Source organism: Thunnus thynnus, chromosome 5, assembly GCF_963924715.1.
Source record: "Thunnus thynnus chromosome 5, fThuThy2.1, whole genome shotgun sequence".
Taxonomy (NCBI): domain Eukaryota; kingdom Metazoa; phylum Chordata; class Actinopteri; order Scombriformes; family Scombridae; genus Thunnus; species Thunnus thynnus.
Window position 1 is genome coordinate 17,283,558 of NC_089521.1, and position 14,477 is coordinate 17,298,034.

The following is a 14,477-nucleotide window of genomic DNA, read 5'->3' on the forward strand; positions in this document are numbered from 1 at the left end:
CTGTTATATTACATATATATATATTTGCTGAAGAAGACCATGTGGTAGCTGCCTGCAATATGTGAACGCAATAAACCAAAATCTGCTTTATTAAGCGCAATATCACCTGACGTAACGAAGCAGTGTTGTTTATTCAGGAACCAGGAGCGATATTAGACACATGTCGCCATAATCTTCATGTCAGACATGCAGAAAGCAGAGGATGAAGCCAGGGACCAGAGCTGAAGGTTACTACGACCATGTGGCCATTTTGCATGGCGTCGCTGCGCATGAACAACCTGAACCAGACTAATCTTTACTTCTTAAAAGATCAAACAGCCATAATAAACAAGAACAGGGTTTAAATATCATCACGCAGCCGAATATCATTGTAAACAGTCACCATGATGGGGAAAAAAATGTTTTTTTTACATTTTCGTAATTGCATTCTTCACTTCCAGACCCCGTTTTAAAAAAGTCCAGCTACATACTAAGTATGAATTGTATAGGCTACAATTATGTGGTTTAAATTAATGTGAGTTTTAAAATACAGGTGAGTTTCCAACCCATTATTAACATCACGCTACTTTACACTGATAAAACAAAAAAATGTTTGGCACATTGTACAAGAAAATATGGCAAAACTTTTCAGCTTAGTCATGATAGCCTGTAAATGTAAAATATGGGCAAATAAACCCATTGAAACAGCAGATATTACTGTTATATATATTTTTTCATTTTGAAACTCATTTCCCCTGCTGGGCTTTTAGTGTTTCAGCATTTAAATTTCAGCTATTAAAAATCTATGTCCATATTCATAATTCTTCATTGAATTTTCTGAAATTATACGCACTTTTCAAAGTACTTACTGTATCATCATGTAATATGATTTAAGCTTTTACCCATTTTATGGCCCTGGTTGTGATCTCAATGTTTTTTTTATGGTTTACAATTTAGAATGAGTTAATAATGTTTCAGTGAGCATATTTAAAGCTTTTCTCATCTAATCTTAAGTAATCTTATCTAATCGATTGTAATAGAAGAGCAGAGCAGAGTAGAGCTATCTGCCAATGCTTAAACAGAACAAATGGAATCAGTGAGGGCTGATGCTCTTTTTCATTGGTCATTATAATCATTACAATTATTTTCTGTAACTGCTGTTGATCATGTATTTGGCTTTTCAGTAACATTCGCTGTGTCTGACGAAAGATACACTGAAATTGTCTTTAAAAAAACTTTAGGGCTGAGATTAACTGTATTATAGGGGTGTTTTAGTAAAGCTTTCTCTGTTAATGTAACATACAGTAGTAAAAAAATAATTTAATTAGTTTTTTATGATGTTTTCTAGTTAAAACAACTACAGGAACGTGCTTTACATAACCAGAAAAGTGAGTATTAGTTCAAAACATTGTTCGTAACTCTTCTGTCAATAATCATGACTCTTATACATCTACGATAACACTACATCAAAGATCCTTTGAAGTATTAGATATGTCATGTGTTAACTTGACAATGTGCGTCTTTCTACCTCCAGCCCTTCACACAGAGACTGTGATTGTGGTTTTGCTTTGCATGGGTGGCGTGATTTGTTTGTGTGCATTTGGCATTTACGTCACTTCCTTTTTTAATAATATGCCAGTTTCCTGAGAGGGTGCGTGGGATGGTTTAGACAACTTGACATGGGAAGGAGACACGAGGCTGACCTCTATTCTATTTCTTTGCACCCTCCTGAGCTTGTGAGACACCCTTGAACGCAGCTGGGGGCTGGGAGACAAGTGGTTGCTCTCAGATCTTGACGCTCTGTGGTGTATAATGCATCAGTCCTTCCAGAACAAAGAGTTCACACACAAAGACCGCAGCGAATATCAAGACAGGGACCAGTTTATCACTCAGGGATGATGTTTACTTCACTGGGCTGTAGCGGGTCAGAATTTCCAGCTTCTATCATCACTCAATGGAAAATCACAGATATCCATTAGGGGTTGAAAACTTTTTTTTTTTTTTTTGCTCTGTTCATTTTGATAATCTATCCACACCAATAAAATGTAATTAAGCTCCCTTTTAACTCTCACCACAGTAAACTTTCCATGCCATGGCTTCCAAGCATGTAGCAAACAAGTCTCTGAAAGGGAGAGGGAGCATGAGGGAGATGGAGACTTGGTGTTTGGAAATAGAACGTGCAAAAATACACTTGCCAGAGAAACAGACTTGGTTTTGTTGATTGGAAGAGTAGAGAGTGTGTGAACTGTTTAATTGGCTTTTGCTGTTCACACCGAGCGGTCTCCTGTATGGACTGATGCGCCCCTCGCTTAACTTCATCACTTGGCACCACTACTATTAGAGTTATAAATAGATATGTCACCAACAACACTGGCGCAGGGGTTGTGTGAGTACAGGCACCCTCTGTCCTGTTCCATGAGGGCACACCAGTGTTCCTGTTCAGTTATTTATGAAAGGGCATGTTGCTCCGGAAAACTTGAATGGCGGCATAAATAATCAAACGTCAGCGAGCATTGTGTTTGACAGGCAGCCCTCCTACCTTTCCCTTTGGGGTATGGTATGTTGCAGCACTGTGCTCCATGTCGTGACGGAGCAAGTGGCTCATATATGACTGCTGTCACTCTACTCCAAGGTGCCCCACTCCATCTTGTGACTAGGGCTGCATGGTTATATACACCCCCGCCCCTCTTCTCTTCTCACTATGCTTTCCCTTCCCCCACTCCGGGATGCAGGAATGCCTTGCCTCACCCCTGGTGAGAAGGTGTAGCGAATGTTCATGGCCCTATGGTGTGCGTACGAGTGTGTTTGTGCGGGCGTGAGTTTATTGTGCAGCTCTCCGCATACTGCAGCAGGACCCAGCGTGACAGCCTGAGTCAGTGGCGTGCCCCTGTGTAAGGATGTGAAAGTGTGTCACTGGGCTAGTTTGCGAGAGCCCAGTCAAATGCTGTCCTGCAGCTCCTTCAGGCTGCCAGCTGAGGTTTACAATGCTTAATTAAACACTTTATTTCAAGTGGCCCGTCATTGGATTTGCTCAAATGCAGTCTCTGGCCAACCGCACATACTACATCATCATGGGCTGCCGGTTTAATGGCCTGTGGAGTATTGTATAATTTGCGAGATGATTGCAAATGTTAGCTCTTCTAATGGATGGCGCTTGTTGTATCAGTAGAAAGCTGTTCATCAAAAAATGTATCTATATCTGAATTCATCAGCCAAAGATTATTGTCTGAGATGTTTCCAGAATCTTAGCAGGAAACCTTTGTGTTATTTCATGCCAATCATTCAGTCATCACTTGGTCAAATAAAAGTTTCCAAATAAGCTATTTCTGCATGTGATTGTAGAGCACTGGCGGTTATAAAATTGCAATAATGTCATAAAAGACAGCAGGTAGATTTGTTTGTATCTTCAGATAAAGCCATTATTCTAACAATGTAAATGCCTTTGTCTGATTACACACTAAGCTTTTACGGTTGGTGTAGCATTGATTTATGATTCATAATTCAATTTACCTTTTTTTTCATGGATTTTATTTATTTACATATATGCCAGAGTGTAACAACGGCATTACTAGCAGCTGTAGGAAATAATATTTTTAGGGCGACTCCAAAAAAGGATTTTATGTTGCAACTTATGGTTGAAGTCAATAAAATAATCACTATTTAAATTAAACCAATAATAGTCCTTCCATTGTCCTTCTCTTATTATTTTTAGTTTCCTGTAGGCTTCCACGCATCTTTCCAGCCATTAATTAAACAAATAATTTAATAAAAAACAGGCCTTTTTGACCAGATTTTGCTATATTCAAACAGTCAACTTGATGTAGTTATTTAAAGTGATCAGGTTAGAGTGAGCATGTAAATCCTCCTCTCCCCTCTAACGGAGGGGGGGACTTTGTGTGAGAGTTGTTATGATGGGGAGTGTAGTGTTACTGTTTGGGGTTTTGGTGATATCTGAGCCACAGTGTTTGAAGTAAGAGTCCACTGAGGGGAAGCAGCCCACCAGACTGCCGGTCAGATGACTTCCAGTATGCTGGGGATTAGAGCCAGTTGATGTGGCAGGTGTGAGGGGATATGACCGCACAGTGACCAGCTCCCTCAATGCTCTGACTACAACTAGAGTTTAGTGGAAGATTTTTGGTGATAACAGTTCGTATAATGGTTCAGAATTAATACAAATTCCAAATATGATGCTTGTCTTAGTTTTTCAGAGTGAATTCTTTGCCATGTGGCATCTACATACCTCTAAATAAAAGCAGGTGCTTGGTGATTGCCTATCAATTGGAGCTAAATGTGAGACTCAATTAGAAAATCCAATTACATTTAATTTAAGAAACAATTCACAGATCTGTTGACCTTCACTGTGCATTACAAAAATATCACTACTCAATACCCTGGCCTTTATGGGGTTTTTTTTAAGTTGGATAACATCCAACCCAAAATATGACATTTTAACAGGGTCTTTTGCAGAAGATGTATACTTTTATAAAGGATAGATAGATTTAAAATACTTTATAAATCAGAAATTGTCAGTGTTCAGTCACTTTGTTTTAATATGATTTCAATTAGAAAAAAAGGTATTGCACCTTGTAAAAAAAAAAAAAAATCCACAGAAATACATGGAGCTCTCTCGGTGCTATATATTATACTCTAAGTACCAAAAAGATTAGCAGTTTAATGATTAATTCAATGGACAAATAAATAATTGGGAAGCGAATTTTGATCATGAATTGACTGTTAAAATAATTTCTCCAGTAGGAATACTAAACATTTTCACGCTTCTTCCTCTATGTTTTCCTTTTCCCTTTATATTATAATCAGTAATGAAAATAACTATTAGTTGCAGTCTTGCACCTTGACGGCTCTGTAATTACTGGGGTCATGACAGTTTTAGGCCCCCAGAACTGTGCCACAGGTCAGAGAAAGTTGAGAAACACTGTCCTTAAACTAAACATGGGATAGAGGAATCTTCCTAATAACTTCCCGGAGTTTACAGCTGGATGTGTGGAAAAGGATACAATTATGTGTTTTCCCAGAATGCTCTGTCCGTGGCCTCTGATAAACAGCACGACGTGTGGTCTGAAAGTCCAGACCGTTCAATGTTATGTTTTTGTCAGCTAAAACTGAGATTAGGTTTATTTACATACAGGATCAGATTATATGTGAAGTCATGGCCATTAGCCTTGGCTTCATTTGCCCAGATTTACAAAGGGGTCATGAATAATTGTGTGTGTGTTTGCATGATGACATTTCAGCAGAGGGCCAGGGCAAGGTTTATCAATCATAAACATGAGCCATTGGATCCCATTACACTGTGGAGATATGTGTGTTTACTCAGCAGTGTGAAGAGCAAAGAGAGGCAGGAGGTAGAGACAGACACATGTATGCAGGCTTATCCCTCCTCTGCGGCCAGATCAGAAATATCCATATCACTCCCAGGTCATTATTGCCAGCTCTTTAATTTTGTTTCCACCTCTTCCTGTTAATGTAACAATGAATAAAGGGTTTGGTATCTAAACCTGATTCAAGCATTGTTGTCTTCACAACAAATGGATTGACTGGCAAGAATCAGAAGCCTGGAGGCTTAGTTTGAGGCAACATCCTACTCAATCCTTTTCCAAAGAGGTTATTGGAATTCCTGGTACTTCACATGCCTAATGAGTAGAACAAGGGAATCACAAAGGAGTTTTTTCTTTTATTCTCCACCCTAATTTTTTTTTCTGTTCTTACTTCCTTTTTTCCCCACATTTTTATAGTGTAATTCAATTTTTGGGTAAAGATAGAACACACAGGAATATCTTCTTGGCATTTACAACTCCCAGATTTACATTTAATGCATATAGCGGTTTCTTGTTGTCATGGTTTTACACCAGTTGGCCTCAGATAGCTATGCTGGGCAGAAACCTTATCTCTCCCTTGCCACAGTATCTCTTTGCCCCCCCCCCCCCCTCTCCGTTCTCTGGCCAGACACCCCCTGATTTTATTAATGCCCTCATCAGGAAGTGGGGCCTAGAGTTTCTCTTTACTAACAAACAAATTAGTCTTTGTATTTGAGTGGCTCCACCCCTCCTCCCTCTCTCTCCGGCTGCTGGAGAAGCTGGAAGAAAATTCTCAATGAAACAAAGAAGACATGCAGCTCGATGGCTCACAAGTGGAGCCCAGGGGCATTGGTGTTGATTGTAGAAAGCAAATACTATTTTCTACTGGAGTAATCATTTCCGTTCTAAATTTGGAGAAGTGAAACACCCTGACAAGAGCAAAGATAGCTCATTTATCCTGATAAACAATGCGGCTTCTTTTTTTGGTAGAATAGTTTGAACAAAGAACATCAAACATAGGCAAGTGGATTTAATTTACACACAAGACCTTTTGAGAATATGTACACAAGCTGTTTGAATACGCAAAGGAGAGGTCACAAATGCCATTTCTGTGTATTTTCTGCAGGCATTTTCCCATTTTATTGGTCTGATTATTTAGCTCATCGTTTTATCCTTAGCCATGGTTAGACAGTTGCTATGCCCAGCTTGTTCAGGAGCATAACAAAGGAGGGAGGTCCACACAGTAACAGCTTAGGTAAACAAATAATTTATATGACTCAACGTAAGGAAACTATGGGGTTTAAAGTCAATAGTGAAGGAAGGATGTTGGATGCTATAAAACTGTAGATGCTAATCTAAACTATTTGTAACATGAACCAAGGCTAAACTAAAAACAACCAAAACTCAAACAAAACCAAACTGGGTACCTGAAAGGCACCAGCTTTCCAGGAGGGAGAGAGGGGGGGGGCATCTTGGAATCACCCAGATTATAAAGGCTCCAAGCAGATGACACCAATACCTCAATGAGATGGGAGGGGCCAGACCATCAGGGAGAATCTGGAAAGAGGGAAGCAGAGGCAGGCCAACACAGATACTATCAAAAGGCCTAGGGCCATCACCCCCTTCCCCCTTCCCCTTCCTGTAGGAGGACATTCCCAGCACCGATTTCAGTTGCGTCCACCTGTATCATAAAAGGTTAGTCAAAATCAGGAACTGCAAGAACAGAAGCAGAATAGATCAATTTTCTTACACAAGTGAAAGCAGCTGACATTAGGGAGACCAGACAAAAGGAGTGTTTTCACTCAAGAGGTTAGTCAACAGAGCCACCAAAGTGGAAAAATTGCAAAAACCGCAGTAATACCCTACTAGCCCTAGGAACCGCATCAATTCTTTTTTGGATGCTGGCACAGGCTATTTATCAATCGCCTCTACTTTAACCTGCACCAGATGAACTTCACTCTGGCCTACAACCTTACCCAGATAGGTCACTGTTGCTTTAACAAACTCACATTTTGCTAGGTTAACAGTTAAATTTGCTTCTGCCAGTCGGTCAAAGATTGCATGCAAACGTTGAACATGAGCTTCCCTTGTGTCACTGAACACAAGAACATCATCCAAATAAGCTACACACCCTGTCAGACCAGCTAACACCCTGTTCATAAGGTGCTGAAATGTTGCTGGAGTGTGTCTTAGCCTGAAAGGCATTACAGAATAGGAAAACAACCCCCATGGTGTGATGAAAGATGAAATTTCCTTGGCTCTTGGTGTTAGTGGCACCTGCCAATAACCTTTCAAAAGGTCTAGCTTAGTCACAAATTTTGCATTTCCCACCTGATCAGTGCAGCTCTCCATACGAAGCATTGGATAACAGTCAGGTTTGGTGACAGCCTTAACCTTTCTGAATTCTGTAAAATCTATCTGACCCATCAGTCTCATCTGCCAACAGACATGGAAATGCCCAGCTAGAGCAAGCTGGTCCCAGGTTCTAACATGTGCTCCTTTTCCATCTGCTTATGTTTTCCTATGGGCAGCTGGTGCTTAGAAGTTGGTAGGTCAGGTACTCAGAATTGTTGAATCTCCCTGTTAGAATTGGCTCAGATGGAACATCAAAATCTTCTGAAGGCATGACTCCAACTGTGGATACTGACCGTACAGGCTCCATTGTGATACTGTCTGTGGAAAGCGAGTCACCTTTTACATCAGAGGCAGAATGAACAGAATGATAGGGCTTCTATAAGTTTACATGACACCACTGCACTTCCTCTCTGGTGTGTATACTAAATAGTCCCTGTCTGACATACAGATTTTTATTGTGTAAGGCCCATTAAACTTTGTCTGGAATGGTGAACCTACCATAGGCAACGAAGCCAAAACTTGATCGCTTGTCTCAAATAGACAGGTTTTGGTTTTGCAATCAAAAACCTCCTTCACTTTTTCTTGTGTACAGCTAAGGTTTTTTGTGAGCAGTGGCACAAGCAATACGCAATCAATGGCAAAAATCATTTACTTAGTTCAAGACAGTATCAGGCAGCTCAGCATTTTTCAACTCATCACCCAACATGGCTAGTGGACCCCGAAATGTGTGTCCAGACACCTCCTGCATTGCAAACAACAACCACAGCAGGCCATCTTCCCAATCTTGAGAAAATTCAGTACAATAGGAAAGCTCAAGTGCTCCCTGAGACTCAGGATGTTTATCCCTTAGCCATTTTACCAATTGGGAAAAGGTGTGAGAAATGAAATTACTCCCCTGATCAGTTTGCACCAATTTTGGGATGCCAAAGGTAGTCAAAAAGGTAGTCTGGCTTGGTTTTAATGGATCACAAGGGGAAAGCAGCAGGATAGCGAGTACTTTTATACATCACTGTCAATAAGTACTTATCCCCAGCCTTACTCTCTGGAAGTGGACACACGCAATCAAGCAGCAGATACTCAAACAGCTTCTCAACCAATGGAATCGGGTACAATGGAGTTGGTTTAATCTGTTGGTCAGGGTTTTCAGTTAACTGACAGGTGTTGCAAGTTGCACAATACATTGTTACATCCCTTTTCAGACGAGGCCAGCAGAAATGGTGGGGGACATTGTCATAAGTTTTCTTGTTACCAAAATGACCTGCAACTCCATCATGTGATCTGCTCAACACAAGGTCCCTAAATTTTGAGGGCACCACAATCTGAACAGCACTGTGTACCTGCACACTACACACTACACAAGCCCACTTCCTAAACAGCAATCCATCATTAACAAAATAGACACTAGGAACACACTTGAGCTCACTTTCTGGACAGATCAACTCAAACAAGGATTTCACTGTGGGATCTGCAGCTTGCTCTTTAATACACTCTTCTCTAGACAGTGATGGCAACAGGATAGCAAACAAGTTAAACTGCTCCTTTCCCTCAGAAATGTCTTCTGCCTGAGAAAACCGGATCTGTTCAGACACCTCAGACTGCTCTGACTTAGCTTTACTCCTTGCCCGTGTCACAGCACAGGAAGAAAAAACTTTAGGGTGCTGTTTAGCACACTCATCTGGTTCCTCAGATTCCCGTAAGGGTGAACAATAGCGGTGGACCATCTTTCCAAACCCTTGCCGCAGCCAAGTCATTCCGAGAATAATGTCTACGTCTTGAATTGGCAGCTGGGGACAGACACCCATTTCAACCTCTCCACATACCAGATCAGAGAAGAGATGACAATGATGCAAGGGAACCCACAGAGGAACCAACCTAATGCCAAGTACAGGAGATTTTCCACCAGTAGCAGTACAGGTTGAAAAGGGCAAAGTGCTCTCCACAATGAAACGCTCAATAGCCCCAGTGTCTTGCAAAATAATAAGAAGCATCTTGTCCTTTCCATCCAAAGACACAAAACCATCTGAGAGAAAAGGTGCATGCATCTCATTAATACTTTTTTAGATGGAGCAGTTTTCAAGGGAAGATTCAGACATATCAATGCTTAGTGCAGAGGACACTATGCCAGCCGACTTCACATATACACTGGAATCGGCTGATTTTTGGCCAGCCTTACTGATAGTACATTCCCCTTTCCAGTGTCCCTTGTTTTTACATGCATGACATATCCTGGCTGGATCAAACCTTACATTTGTCCCTGGAATGTGCCTCACCACAAGATGAGCGGGCTCATGGGTGACCCCTAGAGACTTAGCAGGCCAAAACCTGAAATTCTCCCGCTGTTGCCCTTCTCTGTGGACTTGACCAAATTCTGAGTCACTAGCATGTGTTAAAGCATATTCATCAGCGAGGAATACAGCCACAGATCCTGTCTTCACATTTCTCTCATCGATATAAGTAGCAAGGTGGGCAGGCAATGAACTCTTGAACTGTTCCAACATAATTAAATCACACAAATCCTTATAATTGTCTACCTCAGAAGCAGAGCACTAGCGAGTGAAATGAGCCAAAATATCTTGCACGAATTCAACATGGGTTTGCTTTTGTTCCCTTTCTTCCAGTTCGTAAATGTCTGCCTGTATGCTTCAGGAACTAGTTCATATGCTTTTAGAACTGCACCTTTAACCTTAGCATAATCACCACTTTCAGCAGAACTAAGGGCAGAAAAAGCTCTCTGGGCATTGCTTGTGAAAACACATTGCAACATCAAAGTTTTATGACTGTCCGGCCATTCTCTAACCTCTGCCACACGCTCAAACAATGCAAAAAATATGTCCGGGTCTCCATCAAATTCAGGCAGAAGCCGTAAGCTTTCAGCAACGTCAAAACCAGTATACAAACCGATAGCTTCACGTCCTCTACAAATGGCCATTAGTAACTCGTGCAGTTTCAATTGCTCTACTCTTAATCTCTCCCTTTCATATGCTACCTCAACCCTCATTCTCTCCTGCTCCAACTCAAACTGTAATCTCTCCTCTATTTTTACTTTTCCTTCTCTAGCTGCATATGCTCAAATGTTCAAATGACAAAGTCCCACCAAAAAGCTCTGAAACCACTGGAGCGACTGGAGCCTGAACTACCTCCAAAAGCCTGGCAGATACAGCTAGCCCCTCCAGAATGCCCCCTAGCTCAGCCTTGCCTGGCAACTTTTCAGGTTTTGACCAGCTCAAACATGCTGCCAACTCTACTAAATCTGCCTTTGTAAACTGAGTTAAAGTACTACGAGACAGTCTTTTTTAGAAATTCAGAGACCAAAGTATTACAATGCTCAGTATCCATGTTTAACACTGTCAGATTGACTACGCAGCCAGAGTTAAATACATTAAGCACATCCAAAAGAACAAAATCAGGCATCAGAGCCCCCCCCCCCCCCCCCCAACTGCCTAGCCCAAACTGACTAACTGCACCCTAGTTTTCATGTGCATACTGGCAGTGGGTACTTATGCACCTACAAATTGTCTGTACTGGGGAAGACAAATTGCCCCAGCTAATATACAGGGTGCTCCCGAGCCAAATGCTACTAACCGCATGAACAACAAACAAAAATAAAATGCCCCTGAAAACAAAAAAATCAGAAACTTCTCCTTGTGAGATGACTGGTGCTACCACCTTTCTGGGGGACACAATGAATGTTCCAGCCAGACAGCACAAATGGCACAGCTACCCAGCTGTATACTCCATAACCCACACTCACCATTCTCATTGGATACACAACTTATATGCACCTTAAAGCTGGAGTGCGGGACTTTTGTCTCCCCCTTCTGGCAGTGAGAGTAAAGGGGGCACTCAGCTGTGATTGCCTGAGTACAAAGACATTAGTAGGACGAGGGGAGAACATTTCTCTTCATTTGATAACGTTAAAAGACAGTTAGATTTTTCTGTCGGGGGCCAGTCTCATTTTTAAAAAGACGAGAAAAAGAGAGAGAGAGAACTGAGAGGACCAGTGTGCGAGAAAGAGAGCAGCTGTGGTCAAGCGTGCTAGAGAGTGAATGAAGAGAGGGAGCCGTGATGGTGAGAAAGATGGTGAATCAGATCAATAAAACTTTATTTTCTGATTGTTTCACAATGGTTACGTTCTAGAGCACAAACACACCCACACCTCCGCTCAACCCGGTGGTGGTGCGCCATGACACCTGATTTGGTCTGAATACGGCCTGACACAGGCATGCAGCACACTCTCATGTGCACCCCGAATGACAGGCACACAGAGAGGGCTGGTATAAACCGATATGTTTTGGCCCAAAAATGTATATTTTGATGGCCCACCGAGATGTGTCCCAGTATTCCCGATGGCCAGTAGATACTGGCCTTAACCTACTGTTGCAGCTGTAAGACGGTGGATAAATTGTTTCAAGCATCACACAACCCCTTCAAAATGACTCGTTTCATTATCAGAATTTGATCCAATCGGTCTGATAAAATTTGGAAAGTCTAATAGAGAACTATACTGTCCCTGCACCTTATCTGCTTAACTTTGAACATAAGGAAACTGTCACTGTGGGCATCCCAACACAATTACACTACTCAAACTCACCTAAAATTTTGATGTTTTTCAGGTTCAACATGGAACGAGCCCCCACTTGTTATGCCCAGCTTGTTGAGAAGCATAAGCTCATTCAGGAGCATAACAAAGGAGGGAGGTCCACACAGTAACAGCTTGACTAAACAAATAATTTATTCAAAAATAACTCAATGTAAGCAAACTATGAGGTTGTAAAGTCAGTAGTGAAGGATGGGTGTGGGGTGCTATGAAACTGTAGGTGCTAACCTAAACTACTTGTAACATGAACCAAGGCTATACTAAACACAATCAAATCACAAATAAAACCAAACTGGGTACCTGAAAAGCACCAGCCTTTCAGGAGGGGGAGAGAGGGAGCCATTTTGGAATCACCCAGTTTATAAAGGCTCCAAGCAGGTGACACCAATCCCTAAATGAAGTGGGAGGGGCCAAACCATCACGTAAAATCTGGGAAGAGGGAAGCAGAGGCAGGTCAACACAGATACTGTCATAAGGCCTAGGGCCATTACCCAGTGTTTTGACAAGGATCAAAGACTCTTACTGAAAACATGCCTGCCTGTCTCATTGGACAGGCCCTGTGACAGTGTCGCCCATGGCGACGGCGTCCTAAGCCTCTGTAAGAACATAACAGGTTTAACCAAGGAGCTCATATGTCAAGGCATTTCCTGTGCTGATTGTTGAACCGTCTTTAACACAGTTCAAAATAATATGCAATCTGTTAGTTACAAAATGTGCCACTTGTGTAATTACATAAATAATTTATTGCTTCATAAATCTTCAACGTAGTTAGGAGTTTAGACGTTTTTTATCTGTTAGGTTTTGCAGAAGAACTTTTCAACTTTTTGGCTGCATTATATGGGGTACATGGAAAGATTGTGGGGTAACTCAACCAATTTGTAAAAAAAGAAATTGATTTACGAAATATAGCCACATATTGAGTGAGCTGTTACCAGAACACTACGTATAATGATTGAGTGTGCATGAAAGCTAGTTAGCAAATGAGCAGAGAACAGTTAGCTAAAAGTAGGCTAATGGATAAATGGCTAAAATAGATAGCTAAAAGTCATGTTTAACAGTTTAAACAGACAGTTAAAGGCAATATATGAATGGCGAAAAAGCTAAAAGTAGTGGGTAAATGGTTTAAATAGAAAAAAATAATGGGTAAACAGTTTAAATAGTTGACTAAAGGTGATGGATAAACAGTTGAAATAGCTAAAAGTAATAGACAAACAATTTAAATAGTTAACTGAAGGTAATGGATAAACAGCTTACATAGTTGGTTAAAAGTAATGTATAAACAGTTTATCCATTACCTTTGGCTAACTATTTAAACAGTTGAAATAGCTGAAAAGTGACGGATAAACAGTTCAAATAACTAACTGTAGTGGATATACAGTTAAAATAGCTAAAAGTAATGTATAAACAGTTGAAATAGATAAGTAATGGATAAGCAGTTGAAATAGTTAAAAGGTGATAGATAAACAGTTGAAATAGCCAACAGCAAGGGATAATAAACTCTCTGAATGCAAACTTGACCAAAACAACTTAAACATTTTCAGTTCAAATGTATAAAAAAGTATGGTAACATTATCCCCTTCGATAATTAATGATGTTAAATAACATCCTGTGTAACATTAAATTAAATGAGCACATGTGGAACATGATGGATGGTGTTGATGAGCGGCAGTTGAGTTCATCTGACAGGGCTGTGGGTACATCAGATAACAAACCACTGCATTAGCGGACAGGCACATGATGAGAATATCGTCTACCATTGATTCCCAGGTGTAGTAAGTGATAGGCACAATTAAAGAGAGAGATGATTTTCATCAGTAATATTGTCTTTGTTGTTAATGTGTGTGTGTGTGTGTGTGTGTGTGTGTGTGTGTGTGTGTGTGTGTGTGTGTGTGTGTGTGTGTGAGAGAGTATGTGTGGTATTGGAGGACGCTCCAGGCAATGTGGTTTCAAGTGTTGTTTTCCGAGTACAGAGGAATGGCTTATTCAAGCGCTGGGGTTATCTGAGGTGACAGACAAAACATTTTACAGAGGAATGCAGGGTTTGCATCTGATATGACGGATACAGGAGGTGTATCAACATGTTAACTTGTGAACCTCAACGTCAACTAAATAACAATTTCCCTTGTCACCTCTGTGTTAAAAATGTTGCTGACCCTGATGATAATGTCTCCTTTGTTACAATAAAAACGTGTGTGACTGCAGGCCATCATTCAACTTGGAGAAAACAGTCA

General features: G+C 40.9%; 1 protein-coding gene across 1 annotated transcript in view; it reads left to right on the forward strand.

The window, feature by feature from the left end:
* igf1ra (insulin-like growth factor 1a receptor) overlaps positions 1 to 14,477 on the forward strand; it is an 84,180-nt gene that overhangs the window by 1,586 nt on the left and 68,117 nt on the right. The gene's annotated exons all lie outside the window — the stretch shown is intronic.